Below are 24133 nucleotides of genomic sequence, written 5' to 3'. Positions count from 1 at the left end.
TTCATGCAATGTCTGTATCACATTGGCTTTGCACCGTGTGAATTTCACTCAGACAGCACTCCCCCGCCTGCATAACGGGCTGGTGAAGGAAGCGATGTGTGTATGTGTGTTCCACTCCGACAGTCGCCTTTCCAGTCGCCGTTTTTTAAAGGCGACTACCGGCGACTTGACAATCGCCAGCAGTCGCCTGAAAAATCGCCTAAGTGGGACAAGCCCATTAGGCAGGAACTTGCAGATATCGATTGGGAGAGTCTGTTTGCAAGACGGCTGGCAAGTGGGAGGCTTTCAAAAGTGGGATATCAGAAATACAGGGGCAGGATCCTATTACAGTGAAAGTCAAGGCTGGGAACTCTGTTCGATGAGAGATGATGATGCTCTGGGTCAGGAAATAAGAAATGTATGACAGATTTAGATAGTAGGCATCAAGTGAGTGCACCCGGGAGCACAAGTGTACAACACTTAAGGTAATCAGGTGGGCAAAAATACATCCTCTGGCAGCTCATTCCATATATGCACCACCCTCTGAATGAAAAAGTTGCCCCTCAAGCTCCTATAATGTCTTGGATTTTTTACCTTAAACCTCTCGTGGTTCTTGATTCTTCTACTCTGAGTAAGACTCCTAACTATTCCCATCATGATCTTATGCATCTCTGCCCAACCACTATTTATAACTCAGGCCTCAAGTCCTGGCAACACCCTTGTAAATCTTCTCTGCATTATTTCCATCCTAACAACATCCATCCTATAGCAGGGTGAGTAAAATTGAACATAATACTCCATTAGCAGCCTCACCAACATCTTGTAAAACTGTATCATAACATCCCAACTTCTATACTCCATACTTTGACTGATGAAGGTCAATGTACCAAAAGCCTTCCTGATCACCCTACCTGTGATGCCAATTTCAAGGAACTATACCTGAACTCCCATATATCTTTGCTCGACAACTCTCCAGGTCCTTGCCAATCACTGCAAAGGTCCTGCCCTGCTTTGACTTCCCAAACGGCAGCACCTGCACTTATCTGCATTAAACCCCATTAATCATTCCACGACCCATTTGCCAAACTGATCAAGATCCCGCTGTAGTCTTTGATAGCCACAAGACTTCCCACTTTAGTGTCTTTAGACTTGGAAACGGCCCACCAAGTCCGCGTCGACCAGCGATCACCCCTTGCAGAGATATTAGCAGTGTCTTTAGCCACAGGTGACGTTCTGGAAGACTGCAGGGTGGCTAATGTTGTAACTTTATTTTAGGGCAGCAAGGCCAAGCCAGGAAACTACAAGCCGGTTCACAGTCTGACGTCAGTGATGGGAAAATTGTTGGAGGAGATTCTGAAGTCCAGGATCTACCAATATTTAGATTGGCATGGATTGATTTAGGGATAAATCAGCATGGCTTTGTGCGTGGGGAATCATGTTTCACAAATGTGCCAGTCTTTTGAAGAATTCCCGAGAATTGTTAAGGGCAGGGCAGTGCACTTGTCTATATATACACACACACACATTAAAGGTCTGGAAGGTTAGAGCTAGAAAATTGGATTTAGATTGGAGGAAGGAATCAGAGAGCAGTTACAAATGTTGTTTCTCTGATTGGTGGCATTGTGACCAGTGGAGCACTGCAGAGTTCAGTGCTGAATCCAGTGTTGTTTGTTATTTATCTTAGCAATCTGGCTGACAATGCAGTTAACATTGTTAGTAAATTTTCAGATGACACCACAAATGGTGATATGGTGGACAGCGAGGAGGGATTTCAAACTTTACAACAGGATCTAGATCAGTTGGGAAGGTGGGTCAAGGGATGGCACATGCAATTTAACTCTGACAAAGATGAGGTGTTCCACTTAGGTAAGACTTGCACAGTAAATGGTTGAGCCATGGAGAGTGTTGCAGAACAGAGAGATCTGGGAGTTATCAAGAGATGCATGGTTCTTTGAAAGTGGCGACTCATGTGGTCAGTGTAAAGAAGGAGGCTTCTGGCACGTTTATCTTCATTGGGAAAGGTATTTACAAAAGTTAGAACATCATGATGCAGCTGAGCAAGTCGTCGATGTGACCACATGTGAAGTACTATGTACAGTTCTGGTCACCCAGGTATCGGAAGGATGACATGAAATTAGAACAGTTCGGAATAGATTCGACAGATGGTACTTGGGCTTGTAGGCTTGAGTTGTAAGGAAAGAATGGATGAGCTAGGACTTTTGTCTTTGGAGCGTTGGAGACTGAGGAGTAACCTTGAGTTGAACAGATCATGAAGGGCATAGAAGAAATGAATGCTCGTAATCTTTTTCCAGGGTAGAGTAATCTAAAACTACATGGCATAGGCTAAAGGTCAGACAGAGATTTAAGAGGGACCTCAGGGACAACTTTTTCACTCGGAGATAGTCTGTATTTGGTACTTGTGGCCAGAGCAAAATTATGAAGTGGGTACAATTACAACTTTAAAAAAAATTTGGACAGAGGAAGAGTTTGTAAGGCTATGGAACAAATGCAGGCTGTGGGCCGAAGGACCCGTTTCAGTGCTCTTTAGCCTCATGATTCTATACTCCATATTTATTTCATCTTTTTTGGTGCAAGTTGCTTTGTTAGCTTATGTATTAATAACAATTATGGTCGAGAGTGGGGAGTGATGGGGCAGCTAACTGGAAGCAGGTACAGTATGTTGTCTCTGCATTCAGTGGGTCTGAAATTTGAATTTGTGGCAAGGAGCTCAAGGAGGTTAACCCCAGAGTTCGGCAAATAAGAACCCTAAGGTTTATCAGCAATAACATATTTTTATAGAAAAATAATTTTATAGAAAATGCTAATCCCAAAGTTCAGCAACTGATGGTAAGGGTTCACCAAAGAATTACATCGGCATGGGCAAAAGGGAAACATCCATGATCTGGCAGAAATTACAGTAACTGTGAACTCTGTAACTGAACTCTTCAAGAACTTGGGTACTTTGGGGGTTGATTGCAAAATAAAGTATTAGGGCCAGCATCTGTAGGATTGCTAGAATCCAATTGTACTTCAAGGAGGTGGACAGGGTGTGAAGTTAGTGAAAAGAAACACTACTTCCTCTTCACTAAAATGGCATACCTGCCTTGTAAATCCCAGCAACTAAACTTCAGCCCTTCACTAGTGGATCTCCCATCAGACATCTCCATCCTTCTGCTTCCACCGTTACCTTTGTGGGCCAGTCACAAGCATTGGGTTATTTAAAGAGGTGTGACTGGCAGGTTATAGTTTATCTTGACGTAGTGCGTTGCGCAGAAAAGATATGGCAATAGGTAAATTATACAAAGAAAATGGATTTAGGAAATTCTTGCACCTTGAAATATTTTGAGGAAAAATGACTATCGGCCTTCATCCTATCCCAGTAAGGGAAATAATGATCGGCACCGTTTCAATAAAAAAAATGAAAAAGAATCAAACAAAATGTTAAACCTTGAAAATATGGAAAAGTTAACTGTAAAATTAGCACAAAGTTTTACACTTAAAAGGTATTTACAGGGCTCTTAATAAGTGACTAATCAACTACCAGTAAAATATGACAAGGTGATCAATATAATTTCCTGTTAAGCATACAAGATGACATCAAGTTAGGGAAGAAATTCAAAAACTCACGCCAGACAGCTAGTCATAACTATCACCATTTTCTGACAATAATAAAGCAGCAAAATATTTCAATTTTATAGCAACACTCAGCTTCAGTGCTCCTGAAGTTTGCAGTAAATAAATTACAGGTATGGATAGGAGGGATTAAAGTTTAATTTGGAGAGTTTCATAAATCTGGCAGCAATATGGTTAGGTTCACCAAAGAATTACATTGGCATGGGCAAATGGGAAACATCCATGATCTGTCAGAAATGACAGTAACTGTGAACTCTGTGACCCTGAACTCTTCAAGAACTTGGGTACTTTGGGATAATTGGTATAATAAAAGAGCTGAGAAGAGATGAGAGTATGAGGTGTTATTGGCTGTATATCACAAGAGATGTAGGGCTGGGAAGGGTCACAAATCTCAGAGAACAGAGAAGGGAAGGGAATACGAATTAAATTAATATCTCACTTCCTGCTAATTTTCCATTGTAAATTCCCATGCCAACATTTCTTACGGATAATGGCAATATTTACAATATAATTAAACCTTTCTACTTCCTCGCCTCATATAACCTTTGATACAGTGAACCATTTTACACGCCTCTCGAAAATTTAAGGATTCAAACTACCATCACTTGACCAACAAAACTCTGCAATCTCAACCAATGTGACCTGACCCATTCTGAATATCTTAATTTTCACAAATATACCAAACACAATCTACTTTGCCAGCACTGCCACCATCAATCTCACTGAAGTTAGTCTGTTTATTTAACATTAAGTTATACAACATGAGGGTAAGCACGATGAAGATATGTTTCAGGGGATGGTCATTCTGGAGCACCAGGTCGAAAGAGAATGGGTGAGCGCACGACAATCAAAAAAAAGTGTTGGAGAAACTCAGCAGGTCAGCCAGGATATCTGGATAGGGGGCATTTCAGGTCAGGACTCTTATTCAGACAAAGCAGTACATTGCTTCCCCAAGGCTTAGGACATCACTGAATCAAATAACGAGAATTCTGGAGGAGCAGAATCAACAGCCAGAAATCATGGTCCACAATCAGTAGCAGTTGCATGGGTAGAAAAAGCCAAGCCCTGCAGATAGCTTTTAAGAAGTGAGGAAAGATATTAAGAAGTGCCTCAAAATGCAGCAATCTCTGGATTACCCCTTCACCACAGGCCAGCATGTACAGAAGAAAGGGTTCAACATCCCTATCTTGATGTCATTTTGTATGCTTGAAATTATATTGATCAGAAAGATAGCATTAAAAAAAGGAGGGTCCAAAGGAATGAGAGAGGATGTGGGGGGGGGGGGGGGGGGGGCAGGAGAATCAATACGAGGTGCATAGGGGGATCAGTGCAGGATGAATAGATTGGGGGGGGGGGGGGGGGGGAGTTGATGGGGAAGGGAGCACAGGGGATGTTAGTGAGGACTGAGAGGCGGGAATGGGGATCAGTGGAGAGGAGGGGTCCCAGGATAAGGGAGGAGAGAGGGGGAGGGGGTGGGGGAGGGAGAGAGGGAGAAGGAGTAAGGTCAGCGCTCATCGGACACGGACAGCGTCATTGCCCCACTGCCTTGGCCATCCCTGTCCATCGCCAAGTGCCGCCGCCAAAGGGGGAGGTTGGGATCTCCTCGCCACCGCCTCCCCACCTCCGCCAGCCAACAGGAAGGTGCATCATTCCAGATTATGTCATTCCACCAACCTTTTATTTAAAGCGATCAAAAAGGTATTGTACTCGTTAGAGAGGGTCACGTAGTTGCCAGCAATACTGCTTGACTTTGTTTTATAGCCAGCATATAAGCTTTGTCACAATCAAATGGTGTATGCGGTTTTCCCGAGTCGCTAGCTTGGTCGGAATTCCTTCTTGGCATCATTGACGACTTTACGAAGGTCGCAAATACATTCGAGATCGTTTGACTTGATGATACATTAAATAGCACCAGAATAATAATATTGTGAACAGAACCAGCCATGACCAGGGCACATCAGACATGATCATATTGAATTGTGGAGCAAGCTTGGAAAGGCCAGGTGACCTATTCCTGCTCATAGTTTCTAATGTTATGTTCCAAGGTAAGTTTATTATCACATGCACTGAGATGCAGTGGAAAGCATTTTATCCAGTCAATTTTAGTCCTTCAAATCAGATATTTTAAATGCAATAATCTCAGAAATATTACAAAACAGGACAATCCATATAATAAGCACAAGAGATACATGCAACTAATTCAAAGATACAAGGTACTGAACTGATGCAATTTCTAAAAAGCTTCCAATCACAGGACTAACATTTATTCAGCGTTCTCTTCACTATAGCACTCCATTGCTAAAGGCACACACCTTTGTAGCTGACATTCAGTTCAATAGTAATTACAGTAAAATATTGTTGCTAAATCAGCACCATCTATAATTTTAAGTGGAATTTGTATTTCTCTACTGAAGCTCAATGATAATTCAGGATTAACTATTAAAACAATTGCATATGCTCAGAAAAGGTGGAAATCACAGTATGGCAATAAAACAACACAGCAGATTGGAAATAAATCAGATCTCGATATTTAAAAGTTTTAATGAAAAAGGACAAAGGGAACTAACTGCTGCCAAACAATGACTACTATCCTCATCTTAAACATAAATCAAATAGAACACTTGGAGGAAGAACAGAAAAATGCAAACAGAACATAAACCTACTGAGGGACAAAAATGTCAACCGGTGAAAATGAAACAGTCATACCAATAATAACCAAGCTGCTAGACCAAGCATGCTTCAGCTGATGGGGAACCAACATAAGGGAATAACCCAGAGCTGCCAAGTTTTGCAGAGCATTTCAGTATTCTAGTACAGGTGCACAACCTTTTATCCGGAGTTCCGGAAACCGAAAAGCTCCGAAACCGGGACATTTTTTCCAGGATGTCATCTGCACACCAAAGCTCGCGTTTGGCGCCAAACTTGACCCGAAACGACCCACGGTCAACCCAGGTCTGTACTACTGTAGCGGCTGCCTCCTCCCCGGAGACCGGGGAGACACTTAAACATCTGTAAATCATTGCTTAAATGTTAGTCAGTTAGTTTGGAAGGCTTTTATGTGAAGGGGGTGGGTGAAGGGGGAAACTTTAATTCTTAGTCCCCTACCTGGTCGGAGAGGCAGGGAGCGGGCAATGCCTTACCGGGTCGCCGTGCAGTAAGCTCCGGAGCGCTGTGGCCGCCGACTCCCAACATCGCAGAGCTGGGGCTGTGGGCGTCCGGCCGCGGGCGGCGCCGGTTGTAGCTGCGACCCCGGCAACTCTACCCCTGGCTGCGCGGCGCTCCAAATCCAGCGCGGCCCGCGGCCAGACGCCCGCAGCCCCAGCTCCGCGATGTTGTGTGTCGGCGGCCACAGCGCTCCGGAGCTTACCGCACGGCGACCCGGTAAGGCATTGCCCGCTCCCCGCTGGTATCCCAGCGCTGCGACGCCGCCGACTCCCAACATCGCGGAGCTGGGGCTGCGGGCGTCCGGTCACAGGCGGCGCTGGATTTGGAGCGCCGCGCAGCCAGGGGTAGAGTTGCCGGGGTCGGAGCTCCAACCGGCGCCGCCCGCAGCCCCCAGCTCCGCGATGTTGGGAGTCGGCGGCCACAGCGCTCCGGAGCTTACTGCACGGCGACCCGGTAAGGCATTGCCCGCTCCCCGCCTCTCCGACCAGGTAGGGGACTAAGAATTAAAGTTTCCCCCTTCACCCCCCCCACCACATAAAATCCCTCCAAACTAACTGACTAACATTTAAGCAATGATTTACAATGATTCCCCGGTCTCCAGGGAGGAGGCAGCCGCTCCAGACTTTTCAAGCCGCCCGAGCTACCTACCTAATCTACGCTAAAAATCTTCCATTTGGAAATCCGAAAAATTCCGAAATCCGAGAAGTGTCTGGTCCCAAGGCTTTCGGATAAAAGGTTGTGCACTTGTACCTGAAAATCAGTATTTTGCTTAGGAAATCAATACTTTTACGCTGTGCCATTTTGCTGAAAAAAGTGTTATTTATTATGTGCGGCCATGCCCATGTAAGAGTACAAGAATGCATAACTTTGTTACCAATTGACACGTCTTCTATGCACCTAACTTGACAGTGCATTCATTGCCATCTCTCTGTATACAGCTGTTTGAACAGTTGCTTCCTGCTTTTAGCACCAGATGATGATGTGGAAGCCATTTTGGAAGTCTCCCTCTCCCTCCCTCGCTCTCTCCGCCTCCACTCTTTCCCTCCCTCCCAACCTCCCTCCGTCTCCCTCCCCCCCTCCCTCTCTCCTTCCTTTTTTTCTCCCTCCCTCTTATTCCCTCTCTCCCTCTCGTCCTTTTCCCTCCTCTAACAGTCTGTGACCCACAGCGATGTGGCCATAGCGCTCCCGCTGTGGCCATGGCGCTGTTCGTTTAAATTCCCATGCGTTAAACTGACAGCGCTGTTTTAACCTGCAGGACAGGCAGATCAAAGCTTACAAAAATAAATGCAGATATGGAAATTTAAAATAATAGATTTAATCTGCTATAATTTTTAGAGGTACAGTATGACTTTATATCCTTGCATTTTTTAAGCAGCAAGATGAAACAGGATTTTTTAAAAATCCGTATTTTTCAAAGCAAATCCGTACATCCGTATTCTGATCGCATTTCCGTACAAAATACAGAAAATCCGTACCACTTGGCAGCTCTGATAACCCTATTTACCCTGAAGTTAAAAAAAACATGCAGGCTAGACAAATGGATCCTTAATAGTGGCATTAAAACAATCATAAAATCATCTTTCTGAAGCCAATAACTGGTGAAAAGTATGATAATGGATACCATCTCAAGTTCAAAGGACCAAAAACACCTACAACGCACCACAGGCCATAAACACCAATAGAATTGTGCTCGAGCACAATTTACAACCAAGCAAATAAGCCCAAGCAAATTTCTAGTTGACAGAGATATCAACTGATTGAAATCATATCCGATGCACAGAAACAGTCACCATTGCTCAAAGTCAATCATCATAATCCCAAGCAATGTTCCTGAAGTTCCTCAGGACAGTGTCATGGCCAAACTTTATTTGGGTTTCAACATCTTTCAATATCCCCATAATGTAAGAATTGGAGTTATCACTGATGGTTCTTTCATGTTCAACTCCATAGGTATAAAATTAAAACTTGAGCCAAATAAAACCCAGCCGTGTTTTTTTTTTTTTTTTAAATGTCATACCTTCCCCAGAAACATTATAGAACATTGCACCATCCATTCCTTAACAGGTGATACTACCTGTCGCTGGCAATATAGAAACTCTCACCATCCATCTTGACCGACTTCTACTGGCTCTTGGGTCAATCTCACTAACCCCTCTCTCATGCTTTACCTCTATTTCTGTGATGTATTTTCTCTTCAATAATTTATCCAATTCCATTGGATAGTCAGTGGAAAATGAACATCCCTTTTGCCAGCAGCAGCCTTCAGGTGATACTTGCTACATAAACATTTATTTTCTCCCGTGTCACCTCTGATACTTGGAAAACAATATCTGAAGTTTAACTGGACCATTCAATGCCGTAATTGCACAATTCAGACGATAAAAACTGGAAGAACAAGCCTCATTCTGGGCAGCCTACATCCCATCCTACTAGCGAGTGATAAATTTCCCCCCACTGCCCAGTTAATTTCCCTGCCTATCTAGCACCCTTTAGTCTTAATTTTACCTCTAGCCTTTGTCACTAACTCCATCCATCTGCCAATCAGCCCTCCTCACTTGTATCGTATGAGTTTTCCCCATTCTCTTCCCCTAACCTCTCTTTACCAACTTTCTCCTGAAGAAGAATCCAGACCCAAAATAAGATCTCAAAAAGGAACTGCAGAATGGTTCAGTCTGAAGAAGGGTTTCGGCCCGAAACGTCGCCTATTTCCTTCGCTCCATAGATGCTGCTGCACCCGCTGAGTTTCCCCAGCAATTTTGTGTACCTTCCAAAATAAGATCTGTCCAGTTCCCTCCATAGATGCTGGCTGCCTGCTGAGTTCGTCCAGCTGAGTTCGTCCAGCATCTGCAGTCTCCATACAAAATAGACTTGGCCTAAAGTGATTCAACTGACACCAAACATATCTTCCCTTATTTAAAAGTTCAAACAAGCAAACAAGATTCAAAATTGAATAATCCAGCTGCAGCAACACTAAAACCTCAACAATTTCAAGGGTCAGAGCACTGAACTCACTTCACCAAAGCTTAACATGTATAGGATGCATAAGAATATATCAAATTTAATTCAACAATAATTTCACACCTTTCAATGAAGAACACGGATATTAGTTAACCTTCGCCTCCAAATAACAACAATGCTGATTTACACCTAAAATGTATTTAATGAATAAGACAAAAAATTCTGGAATACCTTATCATACACAATGGTGGGGATACCATTACCACAAATGTTCAAGATGAGTTCTGTCAACTAGGGTAGCATAATTATTGTTCTATTCAGAGCAATGCCTAATTCTTCAAATCAATTCAAATCAGGCCCTTGATAAGATTCCACATTATAGGTTGCTCTGAAAGGTTAGGTTGCCAGGGGTTCAGGAAGAACTAGCTAATTGGATACATAATTGGCTTGATAGCAGGAAGCAAAGGATGAAGGTTGGAGATTGTTTATCAGACTGGAGGTTCGGGACAAATGGTGTGCCTCAGAGCTCAGTACTGGGCCCATTGTTATTTGTCATCTATACAGTGCCCTCCATAATGTTTGGGACAAAGACCCATCATTTATTTATTTGCCTCTGCACTCCACAATTTGAGATTTGTAATAGAGTAAAAAAAAAAATCACATGTGGTTAAAGTGCACACTGTCAGATTTTATTAAAGGCCATTTTAATACATTTTGGTTTCACCATGTAAAAATTACCACTGTGTTTATACATAGTCCCCCAATTTCAAAGCAACATAATGTTTGGGACACATGGCTTCACAGATATTTGTAATTGCTCAGGTGTGTTTAATTGCCTCCTTTATGCAGGTATAAGAGAGCTCTCAGCACCTAGTCTTTCCTCCAGTCTTTCCATCACCTTTGGAAACTTTTATTGCTGTTTATCAACATGAGGACCAAAGTTGTGCCAATGAAAGTCAAAACAGCCATTATGAGACTGAAAAGCAAGAATTGAGACATCAGCCAAACCTCAGGCTTACCAAAATCAACTATTTGGCATATCATTAAGAAGAAAGAGAGCACTGGTGAGCTTACTAATTGCAAAGGGACTGGCAGGCCAAGGAAGACCTCCACAGCTGATGACAGAAGCATTATCTCTATAATAAAGAAAAATCCCAAAACACCTGTCCGTCAGATCAGAAACACTCTTCAGGAGTCAGGTGTGGATTTGTCAATGACCACTGTCCACAGAAGACCATGAACAGAAATACAAAGGCTACACTGCAAGATGAAAACCACTGGTTAGCAGTAAAAATAGGATGGCCAGGTAACAGTTTGCCAATAATTACTTTAAAGATCAACCACAGTACTTGAAAAGGTCTTGTGGACAGATGAGGCGAAGATTAACATATCAGAGTGATGGCAAGAGCAAAGTATGGAGGAGAGAAGGAACTGCCCAAGATCCAAAGCATATCACCTCATCTGTGCAACACAGTGGCCTGGGCATGTATAGCTGCTGAAGGTACTGACTCGCTCATCTTCATTGATGATACAACTGCTGATGGAGTAGTATAATGAATTCTGAAGTGTATAGACACATCCTATCTGCTCAAGTTCAAACAAATGCCTCAAAACTCGGTTGTTCAATGTACAGCAAGAATGATCCCAAACATACTGCTCAAGCAACAAAGGAGTTTTTCAAAGCTAAAAAATGGTCAACTTCAAGCAGTCATTGCATGCAAAGGATATGCAATCTATATTACTAAAAGTCTGTTCTTGACCGGTTTTGGCGATCTGTGCTACGATTTCCGAGAGAACACCGCCACCTACGGCCGTCATTTTTAGCCACCTCGCTCAGAGCCCCCCTCCGCCGCATGTGTGCCGAGGATTTTTCCAGTCGATGAAAAATGACAGAGATATTATTGCTTTAACAAAATTCCCCATTCTCTCTGTTGCCCCCGCTGGCGGCAGGGGGGAGGGACTATAAAACCAGGAAGTGGTGTGCCCCAATCAGTCTCTACAACATGGAGGTCTGAGCTCCGAATGACTGAACAAATGTCTACACAGCTGTGAGTAAGTACCCTTAATTTGGTTTGAAAATGAAAATATGGTTATGGTTAGTTTGAGGAAAAAAGCACTGCCTGCAAATGGTTGTTTGGGTTGAGTAAAAAGGCATTCTCTCTCTCTTTCTCTCTCTCTACCCCCTGTCTCTCTCCCTTTCTCTCTCCCCCCCCCCCCTCTCCTCTCCTCTCCCTCCCCCCTCCTCTCACCCCCCTATCCTCTCACCCCCTCTCCCCCCCCTCCTCTCCCCCCCTCCTCTTCTGCCCCCTCCTCTTCCCCCCCCTCTCCTCTTCCCCCCTCTCCTCTCCCTCTCCTCTCCCCCCTCCCCTCTCTCTCCCCTCTTTTTCTCCCCCTCCTCCCCTCCATCCCCTCCCCCACCGTCCCTCCCCTAAACCCCCCTCCCCACACCCCTACCCCCTTCCCTCCACCCTCCCTGCTCCCCACCTCTCCCCCTCCCCTCTCAGCACCCCCTCTCTCCACCCCTCCTCTCTCCTCCTCTCCTAAACACCCCCTACCCTCCCCCCCCTCCCTGCTCCCCACCTCTCCCCCTCACCCCCCTCTCAGCATCCCCTCTCTCTCCTCCCCTCTCTCTCTGTCTCTGCCCCTTCTCTCTCTGCCCTCACTCCCCACCCCCCCCCCCCCCTCTAGATGTGACTGCAAGTTGGGGGCTATGCGTCAGTATCAAGGGGGTTAATTAGCGTGAGTGCGGGGGGGGGGATAGTTAGTGTGTGTGACGCTGCATGCCGCCTCCCCCCCCCCCCCACAACCACACGTTGGGGGAACAGACCCAACGGGTCTGCACTTGGTCTAGTAAAATACTAAACATGACTACTTTCATTTACATGACATAATGTGTCCCAAACATTGTGGTGCCCTGAAATGGGGGGGACTATGTATAAACACTGCTGTAAATTCTACATGGTGAAACCAAAATGTATAAAAATGGCCTTTATTCAAATCTGACAATGTGCACTTTAACCATGTGCGATTTCTTTTCAATTACAAATCTCAAGTTGTGGAGTACAGAGGCAAACAAATAAATGATGGGTCTTTGTCCCAAACATTATGGAGGGCACTGTAGCAATGATTAGGATGAGTAGGTGCAAAGCATAATTAGTGTGTTAACACTAAAGTATGTGGTGATGTAGACAGTAACGAAAGTTATCAAAAATTACAGCAGGATCGTGATCAGCTGGGTAAGTGATCCAAGTAATGGCAAATGAACTTCAATTCAGATAAGTGTGAGGTTTTGCCATTTGGGCAGTCAAATCAGGGACGGATTGTCACAGTGAATGGTAGGGCCCTGGGGAATGTTGTAGAACAAAGGGTCCTAAAACTACATGTATACTTTCTAGAAAGTGGCATCACAGGTAGATAGGACAGTGAAGGCAGCTTTTCATCATGCTGACCTTCATCAGTAAGGGTACCGATCAGTTACAGAAGATGGGACGTTATATTGTACAAGATCTTGGTGAGGCTGCATTTTAGTGAGTAATGTGTTAAGTTTTGGTCACCCTGCAGTAGGAAGCAAAGATCCTATAGCAAGCAAGATTGACCACTCCTGCGAAATACAATGGACTGACGTGCAGTACGCACCAGAGCGTAACTTCCGTCATTTCAGTAACCCTGACCCGACGCAACGCTCAGTGTAATGAGTGTTGCGGGGGAACAGTTAATGTTAATGTGTTTTTAAATGTTTTTTTTAATTTTCTTTTTAAACGACCCGAAATGTCACCTATTCCTTTTGTCCAGAAATGCCACCCGACCCGCTGCATTGTGTCTATCTTTTAATATCTCAGCCTGATATAGCAGAATCTCCCTGAATTAGCTTGACGTCATGACGGAATCCAGTTACGCAAATGGTGCTGAAGATTACCCTTGACCCTACTGTGGCTTTTTAGCGGAGTGGACCATCTTGCTCGACATAGGATCTTTGGTAGGAAGCTGCTGTTTAGCTGTAAAGAGTGCATAAAATATTTACAAGGACGTTGCCAGGACTTGTAGGACTGCGTTATAGGGAAAGGTTGGCAGCATGAGACAGGAAAAAATCTGAAAATACAGGAAGAGAGATGGGGTCCTGGTAGGGTTCCAAGGGGCAACGCCCCAGGCAGGGGTAAAAGGGGACAGAAATTGTTTGATAATTATACCTTGAAATGACACTATTTTCTTGCCAGTTTACCCTTAATTTATACTGTATTTTTTTTAATTGTAACCTTAAAATAACACATTTTACTTGCTTGTCACTTCTTAATTTACACTGAAAATTTGTGATAATCATACCTTAAAATGACACCTCCTTGCTTGTTTACACTCAAGTCATATTGAAAATATTTTATATTACACCTACTTGTAACATGATACCTGTTCCTTGCTTGTTTACTCTAATCAGGGAGATGTATCCTTCACCATTGTATTTAAATGCCAAATGAATTTCGAATCCAACTCTTAACAGTTAAACCCCTGTCCCACTGTACGAGGTAATTCTAGACTTCTCCCGAGTTTTCCCCTGATTCGAACTCGGAGAATGTCCTGCAGGTCCGTAGGAGTTCGTGGATGTCTCGTAGCGGCTCGCAATGCTAACGGTAGGTACTCGGGACATCCGGTAACTCATAACGTTTTTTCATCCCTGCAAAAAATGTCCACGAGTAGAAAAATACCCGTGATGAAATAAATTGTTGCTTTTTATACCTACCGTTAGCCACTACGAGACTTTTTATACCTACGAGCCGCTACGAGACATCCACGAACTCCTACGAGTTCGAATCAGGGGAAAACTCGGGAGAACTCGTGAATTACCTCATACAGTGGGACAAGGGCTTTAGGAAGAAAATGATGATCCATCTACTTCAAAGATGATCATATTGTGCTATATAGCTACTCAGTCAAATTAAGTACAGTGGACAAAATATTAACATCTTAACCTGGAATTTAAGACATTATTTGAAAATAACACTTCCCAAAATTTAAAATTAAAGATTTCATTTCTTTAAACCTATGGTTAAATTATATATTTTTTTTTAAAGAAAAATAAGTGACTAATCTTTTATCTTCTTTTGATTGCTGGACATTTTCTGATTGCCAGAATTTGCAAAGTCAGTGGCTATTAAGGAATGCTAATTGCTAACTCATTGGCGAGTCCATGTTGGAAATGCAACAATACATTGTATTACGCGGCTAGAAGGCTTCCCGACAGCCAGAAGGCATCCTGACAGCCCGCGGCTGTGAACTGGGAATGCGGCCAGAGGCCTTTATCGAGGAGCCGCGGTCCCGATGCCTCCCAGATCGCCGCGTGGAACCTCGCCCAGGGTCTCGCAGGTAGAAGCCGGGTCCGATGAAGCGGCCGACGGCGCCCGGGGCGTCGACAGGGGTGAGGCCTCGGCAGCGGTGAAGCCTCGCGACAATGGGGCCATGGTGGCGGTGAAGCCTCACAGCAGCGGCGATGCCTTACCAAATTTCAAAATCCACGGAGAAATCTCATGCCTGGGTTGGGCAGCTTAGAACTTTATTCTTTGGAGCATAGGAGACTGAGGGGTTATTTAATGTTTTAGAGATAATAAAATAATAGGGCATAAATAGAGCTCATGCAGTCTTGTTTCCAGGGACGGAGAATCAAAAATTGGAGACCATTGTTTAAGTTGAAAAGAGAAAGATTTAATAGGAACCTGAAGGGCAATTTTTTTCTGCAGAGTAATGCAAACATGGAATCTGCTGCCAGAAAAGGTTGCTGGGGAGGTATAATAACAACACTTAATAGACACTTGAGACATTGCATGGATAGGAAAGGTTTAGATGGACACAAAATGCTGGAGTAACTCAGCGGGACAGGCAGCATCTCTGGAGAGAAGGAATGGGTAACGTTTCAGGTCTAGATATCACTCATTCTTTCCCTCCAGAGAGGCTGCCTGTCCCCCTGAGTTATTCCAGCATTTTGTGTCTATCTTCGATTTAAACCAGCATCCGCAGGTCCTTCCTACACAAGGTTTAGAGGGATATGGGCAAACACAAGCAAATGCAACTAACTTAGATGGACATCTTCGTCAGCATGGACAAGTTGGCCAAAAAGCTTGTTTCCTTGCTCTATGACTATGTGTCAGAAAGGGGGTCCAGACAAAACCAGATAATGTTTTGCATCTCCCAGAGACAGGAATAGCTTAAACCCATGTGCATTACCAAAGCAACTTATTGTAATTGAAGCAAGCATGTGAAAACGTCCAATCATGTGAAAGTGTGCGGGGATGAATTAGAACTGGTTGAGCCATTTGTTAACTATAACATATTTTACCCAACTTGGTGGGAGAGCTATGGAGGGGGCTGGATGTGTATGGTTAAAATAAGAGTATGGGATCAGGGAGCATGAAATTATTAAAGTGATGGAGGGGTCAGAAAGTCGGAAAAAATGAGAAAGAGAAAAAGAATCAAGATAGGAAATAATGGGTTTCATGAAACAAGATACAAAGTGCTGTGCAGCAACTCAATTGGCCAGACAGCATTTCTGGAGAAAATGGATAGATGACATTTTGGGTCGGGACCATTCTTCAGACCCGAAACATCACATCCATATTCTCCAAAGATGCTGCCTAACCCGCCAAATAACTCCAGCACTTTGTCTTTTTTTGTAAAGCAGCATCGACAATTCCTTGTTTCTTCATGCTTCAAGAGCAGATTAATAAAGTGGAAAATGTGGAATTATCTGTGGAAATGCTTTTTGATCACGCAAGAGGTCATGAATAAAACTATAGCTCCTAGACCCGAGAACAGGTTATTGACCTGATAAATGGATTTGTTGGACAGTACAAAACCAAGAGAAAGGATAAGGTTTATGTACAGGCAACACCAATGTTATGGGGTAGAAGGGGAAGGTATGTTCCATAGAGATAATGGTTTCAATGTCAGTGGAGGAAACTAAGAAATATTTCAGCCCCATGAACGCACTGAAAGATGGAACATGGCTTGGCAGATCAGTTTATATTCTTAACCACACATTCCAGCCATTAAAGCATAATGGTCAGGTTTGTTATCAAAAGGATAAATACAAAAAGCAAACATACACTGCGTAAACTAGCACTGCAGACACTCACCCAGGCTACTCTGTCAGCACCTCTCAAACCTCTGCCGACAAGTCAAATAAAAGCAGCAGGCATATGGGAACACCGATGTTGCAGGTTCCCCTCCAATTTATGCCTATTCCTGACCGAATAGTGTTCTCAAATCCTAGAAATCCCTAACCAACAGCATTGTGAGGCTACTTCCACCAGAAAGACTATAGTTGTTCAAGAAGCTGCTCACTAACACCTTCTTGATGACAAACTGCAGAGGGCATTGCCAATAACATCGGAAATATTGAAAGTAGTTTGTGGATCCATTTTTTTTAGTCAATAAATATTTAAAAATATTCAAACAGTGAAATGGGACTAATTGGAAAGGTTTCAAAGAATACAAAATGGGCTTATTTTGGTACTTTCAAACCCAATACTGCTTAAAGCTATTGCAACAGCATGAAAATGATATTTTGTTTGTGTGCAAGATTGTTTTTAAATGCCCATTGGCTCACTTTGAATATTAAAAAAAATACATCCCTCTGGGAGCTCTTTCTTTACCACAATAATAGCTTTCTGTATTTGACACTGCAGGTGTCTCTCGATTTACCACCCTTAATTGATGGAATTTTCACTGTCAGACCGTTGACTATTTGGTGGAACATGTCTCCCATTTACAATTCTTCTATTAACTATAACAAATAGCTTGCACTCGTTACCCAGAGGAACAAACTGCATCAAAACACCTATAATTTGTTATACCCAGCCTTCGATTTGTGAAACTTAACGTAATGAAACATTTTCATGGAATGCCGTTCTTGGTCCTCCAAAATATTCCAAATGGAATTTAAACTGGAGGTGGTGAAGGGAGGGCTTAAGCCAGAACGGGTTATTGGGAAGAAAGAGCTACTTTAAATTTAGTTGCATCTGGTTGGGTAACTATAGTTGGGTGGAGATTATTCCATGCTTTAATTGTGCGGGGGAAGAACGAATTGCTGTATACATCTGTCTTTGTAGCTGGGATCACAAATTGGATCGAATGCCCTCGTCTGCTTCTAATTGGTTTGGGTTTGGTGTAGATCTTGTAGTCTATGTTGAGCTGACCATTTAACATTTTGTAAAAACAGGTCAAAAGGTGAGCTTCACGTCTGTCTTGGAGAGGGTTCCACCCCAGAGAATTCAGAAGTTTGGTGACATTCGCTTCTCTCTCTCTCACACATAGGTGTTTAAGGGTCTGAAAAAAATCTCCCAGTCTCCACAATAATGCTTCTGACAAATTCAGAAAATATTACAATCTATTGATGTCATGTACATCAATGATCTGGACGATGGCGTGGTAAATTGGATTAGTAAGTATGCAGATGATACTAAGATAGGTGGGGTTGCGGGTAATGAAGTAGAGTTTCAAAGTCTACAGAGAGATTTATGCCAGTTGGAAGAGTGGGCTGAAAGATGGCAGATGGAGTTTAATGCTGATAAGTGTGAGGTGCTACATCTTGGCAGGACAAATCAAAATAGGACGTACATGGTAAATGGTAGGTAATTGAAGAATGTAGGTGAACAGAGGGATCTGGGAATAACTGTGCACAGTTCCCTGAAAGTGGAATCTCATGCAGATAGGGTGGTAAAGAAAGCTTTTGGTGTGCTGGCCTTTATAAATCAGAGCATTGAGTATAGAAGTTGGGATGTAATGTTAAAATTGTACAAGGCATCGGTGAGGCCAATTCTGGAGTATGGTGTACAATTTTGGTCGCCTAATTATAGGAAGGATGTCAACAAAATAGAGAGAGTACAGAGGAGATTTACTAGAATGTTGCCTGGGTTTCAGCAACTAAGTTACAGAGAAAGGTTGAACAAGTTAGGGCTTTATTCTTTGGAGCGCAGAAGGTTAAGGGGGGACTTGATAGAGGTTTTTAAAATGATGAGAGGGATAGACAGAGTTGACGTGGAAAAGCTTTTCCCACTGAGAGTAGGGAAGATTCAAACAAGGGGACATGACTTGAGAATTAAGGGACTGAAGTTTAGGGGTAACATGAGGGGGAACTTCTTTACTCAGAGTGGTAGCTGTGTGGAATGAGCTTCCAGTGAAGGTGGTGGAGGCAGGTTCGTTTTTATCATTTAAAAATAAATTGGATAGTTATATGGATGGGAAAGGAATGGAGGGTTATGGTCTGAGCGCAGGTATATGGGACTAGGGGAGATTATGTGTTCGGCACGGACTAGAAGGGTCGAGATGGCCTGTTTCCGTGCTGTAATTGTTATATGGTTATATTATATGGTTATAACTTAGAGACCAGTGGCTTTTCAAGTTGCTGTAGAGTACTGCAAGTTTAAAAATATTGAAGCAAACAACTTATTCAAATATAAAAAATTATGTGGGGAATGGATCAAGTGAATGCTCAGTTTTTTCCCCCAGGGACAGGATTTAAGGGGGACCTTTGGGCCTACCTTTTCACTGGGAGGATGGTTCGTATCTGGAAGAAGCTTCCAAAAGGAAGATATTGAAGAAGACACAATAATTACTTTCAAACAACATCTGGACAGATATATCAATAGGAAAGAATTAGAGGGATTAGGTTCAAATCCAGGAAAATTGGACTAGCCCTGAATACCAACTTGCGCTGAAGGCCCTGTTTTCATGCTGTATAGTTTCTATGACAATGACTATTTTTTTAAAATGTAATATTACTTCTGTGCTCTTATAAAAATGATTTACAATCATTCTAAATGAGAAGTATTTGCAATTCACTTCTCTTTTCCATCCCTCCCTCTATCTGTACAATTACAGTCCTTATAGCCAATAGACAATAGGTGCAGGAGTAGGCCATTCGGCCCTTCGAGCCAGCACCGCCATTCAATGTGATCATGGCTGATCATCCCCAATCAGTACCCTGTTCCTGCCTTCTCCCCATATCCCCTGACTTCGCTTTCTTTAAGAGCCCTATCTAGCTCTCTCGTGAAAGTATCCAGAGAACCAACCTCCGCCGCCCTCTGAATACCGTCCTTCTAATATCTTGTGATCAAGCTTGAATATTGTTGCAACTGCATTCATTCAGGCAAGTGAACAGTGCTTTATCATGTACTTGACTTGTGCATGGGCACAATGGTAGAACTTTCAGGAGTCAGTTTGTGCTTCACTTGCCATTGTATTCCATTTTTAATTTTGTAATAAAGTACAATTCAGTCCTCTAAATGTCCATATAACATATTTGAACCAAACACATTGCCTGAAAGGGAAAGAATCTAGATTCTTCAAAGGACAGCATGGGTACAAAGGCAGACAGCCTTCAACTGCTGATCTTTCTTCTGATTATATATGGGATGCGGCCAAGTCTGGAAAGGCTAACATATATGGGTCATTCCTAATTGCTCTTGCAAATGCTGTGATGAACTATGTTCTTAAATGAATGAAATGCTCATGATGAAAGTAGTCCAAGAATGCTATGGGGTAAGAGTTTCAAAGAGTTCATACCCAATAGAGATGAAACAGCGATACATTTCCAGATTTATAGGGAAACCTGGAGTGGAACAGTTTGCAAATTTAGAAAATTCTGATAGAGTAGCCTTTGCTGGTAACCACAGGACATTTTGCAGATGGCATACCTTACAAACATGGTGCATTGTTGGTGGAGAGTCAATGTTGATGGTGATGAATGGAATACCATTCAAGGAGGATGTTTTGACCTGGATGATGACGTTAAGTTGTCATTGCAGCAATATAATGCAACATATTCTTCTCATACTTTGTGGATGTTGGTAAAACGTTGGTAAATCTCTTGCTGATTCACACACTGCATGATACACTAACAGTAAACTACTGCTGCAGACATATTATTTGGCTGGTTCATACACATGGCTGCACCTGTCCCAACTAAGATGTTGATGAATAGGGCTCAGCAAACATGATATTGAATGACATGCTCTGCGGGTCACCTTATTTAGTGACTCTCTCTATGAATTCAATTCAGTCAAATATCCTTCAAATGTCAGCACTTTTAAAGTTCGGTGTAATTTTATTCTTTGTTTTTCACGAAAGTGAGATGACCTGAGGTATAGACCTGTTGCAGCACCAGACGTCATTTAATCCATCATTCATGTAACTCCTGATGTGCAATTCCATTGGTCCTATCCACAGCTTTTTCCCCCATAGCCTTACAAATTATTTTTGCTTAAGTACCTGTCCAATTCCTTCCCACACCACCCTAACAAATGAGTTTCAAAACTATTTTATCCCTCACATCCCCCTTGTATGAACATATGAAATCAGGAATTAGTAGTTGCTCCATCATTTAATATGATTTTGAATGATCTTCTCTATGCCTCGGTTTCTCTTCCCTGGAGCACTCAAATCCCTAATCTTTCAAAGAAACATAGAAAATAAGTGCAGGAGTAGGCCATTTGGCCCCTCAAGCCAGCACCACCATTCAACATGATCATGGCTGATCATCCAATATCAGTACCCCGCTCCTGCTTTCTCCCTATATCCCTCGACTCCGTTAGCCCGAAGAGCTGTATTTAACTCTCTCTTGAAAACATCCAGTAAATTGGCCTCCACTGCCTTCTGTGGCAGAGATGTCCACAGATTCACAACTCTCTGGGTGAAAACGTTTTTCCTCATCTCAGTCCAAAATGGCCTACCGCTGGTTCTGGACTCCCCCAACATCGGGAACATGGAGATCAGCAAGGATCTTCTGCCGGGACCATGCTGTTTGTGATATACATGACTTGGAGGTAAACATAGATGGGTTGGTTAGTACGTTCGCAGATGACGCCAAGATTGCTGGGTTCGTGGATTGATAAAGCTGTCTAAGTATACAGCGGGATTTAGATCAGCAACTGAAATGGATGGAGAAATGACAGATGGAGTTCAAACCAAGCAAATGTGAGGTGTTCCACTTTAGGTGATCAAATGTAAAGGGGAAATATATACAATTAACGGGAAGACCCTTAACTGCATTGATGTGCAAAGGGATCTTGGAGTCCAGTGCATTCAGAAAGTATTCAAACCTTCACTTTTTCCACATTGTTACATTACAGCCTTATTCTAAAATTAATTAAATTCATTTTTTTATTATCATCAGTCTACACACAATACCCCATAATAAAATAGCGAAAGCAGGTGTTTAGAAATTTTTGCAAAGTAACTAAAACGAAATCTGAAATATCACATTTACATAAATAATAAATAAGACCCTTTACTCAGTACTTTGTTGAGCAGCGATTACAACCTCAAGTCTTTTTGGTTATGACGCTACAATCTTGGCACACCTGTATTTGGGCAATTTCTCCCATTCTTCTCTGCAGATCCTCTCAAGCTCTGTCAGGTTGGATGGGGAGCATCAATGCACAGCTATTTTCAGGTCCCTCCACAGGTGTTCGATCGGGTTCAAGTCCGGGCTCTGGCTGGGCCACTCAAGGACAATTGAACTGAAGCTCAATTTTGAGTGTCATAGCAAAGGGTCTGAATAATTATGTAAATGTGAAATTTCAGTTATTTATTTTTAATTTCTTCACAAAAAATTCTAAACACCTGTTTTAGCTTCTGGGGTATTGTGTGTAGATTGATGATAAAAAAAATGAATCTAATCCATTTTAAAATAAGGCTGTAAAGGGAAAAGTGTGGAAAAAGTGAAGGGGTCTGAATACTTTCTGAATGCACTGTAAGTCTATAATTCCCTGAAAGCAGCAACACGTGGATAGAGTGGTAATATGGTATGCTTGCCTTCATAGGTCAAGGCATTCAGTAAGTAAGTTTATTGGCCAAGTATTCACATACAAGGAATTTGCCTTGGTGCTCCGCCCACAAGTAACAACATAGAAAATAGGTGCAGGAGTAGGCCATTCGGCCCTTCGAGCCTGCACCGCCATTCATTATGATCATGGCTGATCATCCAACTCAGTATCCTGTACCTGCTTTCTCTCCATACCCCCTGATCCCTTTAGCCACAAGGGCCACATCTAATTCCCTCTTAAATATAGACAATGAACTGGCCTCAACAAGCTTCTGTGGCAGAGAATTCCAGAGATTCACCACTCTGTGTGAAATATGTTTTTCTCATCTCGGTCCTAAAAGATTTCCCCCTTATCCTTAAATTGTGACCACTTGTTCTGGACTTCCCCAACATCGGGAACAATCTTCCTGCATCTAGCCTGTCCAACCCCTTAAGAATTTTGTAAGTTTCCATAAGATCCCCCCTCAATCTTCTAAATTCTAGCGAGTACAAGCCGAGTCTATCCAGTCTTTCTTCATATGAAAGTCCTGACATCCCTGGAATCAGTCTGGTGAACCTTCTCTGTACTCCCTCTATGGCAAGAATGTCTTTCCTCAGATTAGGAGACCAAAACTGTACGCAATACTCCAGGTGTGGTCTCACCAAGACCCTGTACAACTGCAGTAGAACCTCCCTGCTCCTATACTCAAATCCTTTTGCTATGAATGCTAACATACCATTCGCTTTCTTCACTGCCTGCTGCACCTGCATGCTTACTTTCAATGACTGGTTTACCATGACACCCAGGTCTCGTTGCATCTCCCCTTTTCCTAATCGGCCACCATTCAGATAATAGTCTACTTTCCTGTTTTTGCCACCAAAGTGGATAACCTCACATGTATCCACATTATACTGCATCTGCCTTGCATTTGCCCACTCACCCAGCCTATCGATGTCACCTTGCAGCCTCCTAGCATCCTCCTCACAGCTAACACTGCCCCCCAGCTTTGTGTCATCCGCAAACTTGGAGATGTTGCATACAATTCCCTCTACCAAATCATTAATATATATTGTAAATAGCTGGGGTCCCAGCACTGAGCCTTGCGGTACCCCACTGCCTGCCATTGTGAAAAGGACCCGTTTACTCCTACTCTTTGCTTCCTGTCTGCCAGCCAGTTCTCTATTCACATCAATACTGAACCCCCAATACCGTGTGCTTTAAGTTTGTATACTAATCTCTTATGTGGGACCTTGTCGAAAGCCTTCTGAAAGTCGATATATAACACATCCACTGGTTCTCCCTTATCCACTCTACTAGTTACATCCTCGAAAAATTCTATAAGATTCGTCAGACATGATTTACCTTTCATAAATCCTTCTGACTTTGTCCAATGATTTCACCACTTTCCAAATGTGCTGCTATCCCATCTTTAATAACTGACCCCCACTAGTTTCCCCACTACCGATGTTAGACTAACTGGTCTGTAATTCCCCGTTTTCTCTCTCCCTCCCTTTTTAAAAAGTGGGGTTACATTAGCTACCCTCCAATCCTCAAACTACTCCAGAATCTAAAGAGTTTTGAAAAATTATCACTAATGCATCCACTATTTC

General features: G+C 42.9%; 1 protein-coding gene across 3 annotated transcripts in view; it reads right to left on the bottom strand.

The window, feature by feature from the left end:
• The window catches only part of ppm1b (protein phosphatase, Mg2+/Mn2+ dependent 1B), a 125474-nt gene that overhangs the window by 90554 nt on the left and 10787 nt on the right, over positions 1-24133 (bottom strand). The window contains exon 3 of one of the 3 annotated variants that reach the window (XM_033025511.1): positions 4182-4185. The exons of the other annotated variants lie outside the window; for them this stretch is intronic. The gene's annotated coding sequence lies outside the window, so the exon portion shown is untranslated. The remainder of the gene's footprint in view (positions 1-4181; positions 4186-24133) is intronic. 3 annotated transcript variants of the gene reach the window in all.

The sequence above is a fragment of the Amblyraja radiata genome, chromosome 8, assembly GCF_010909765.2.
Source record: "Amblyraja radiata isolate CabotCenter1 chromosome 8, sAmbRad1.1.pri, whole genome shotgun sequence".
In the NCBI taxonomy this organism is placed as follows: Eukaryota; Metazoa; Chordata; class Chondrichthyes; order Rajiformes; family Rajidae; genus Amblyraja; species Amblyraja radiata.
Note: the sequence above shows the minus strand (reverse complement) of the source record. Positions and strands in the feature narration are given on the sequence as shown.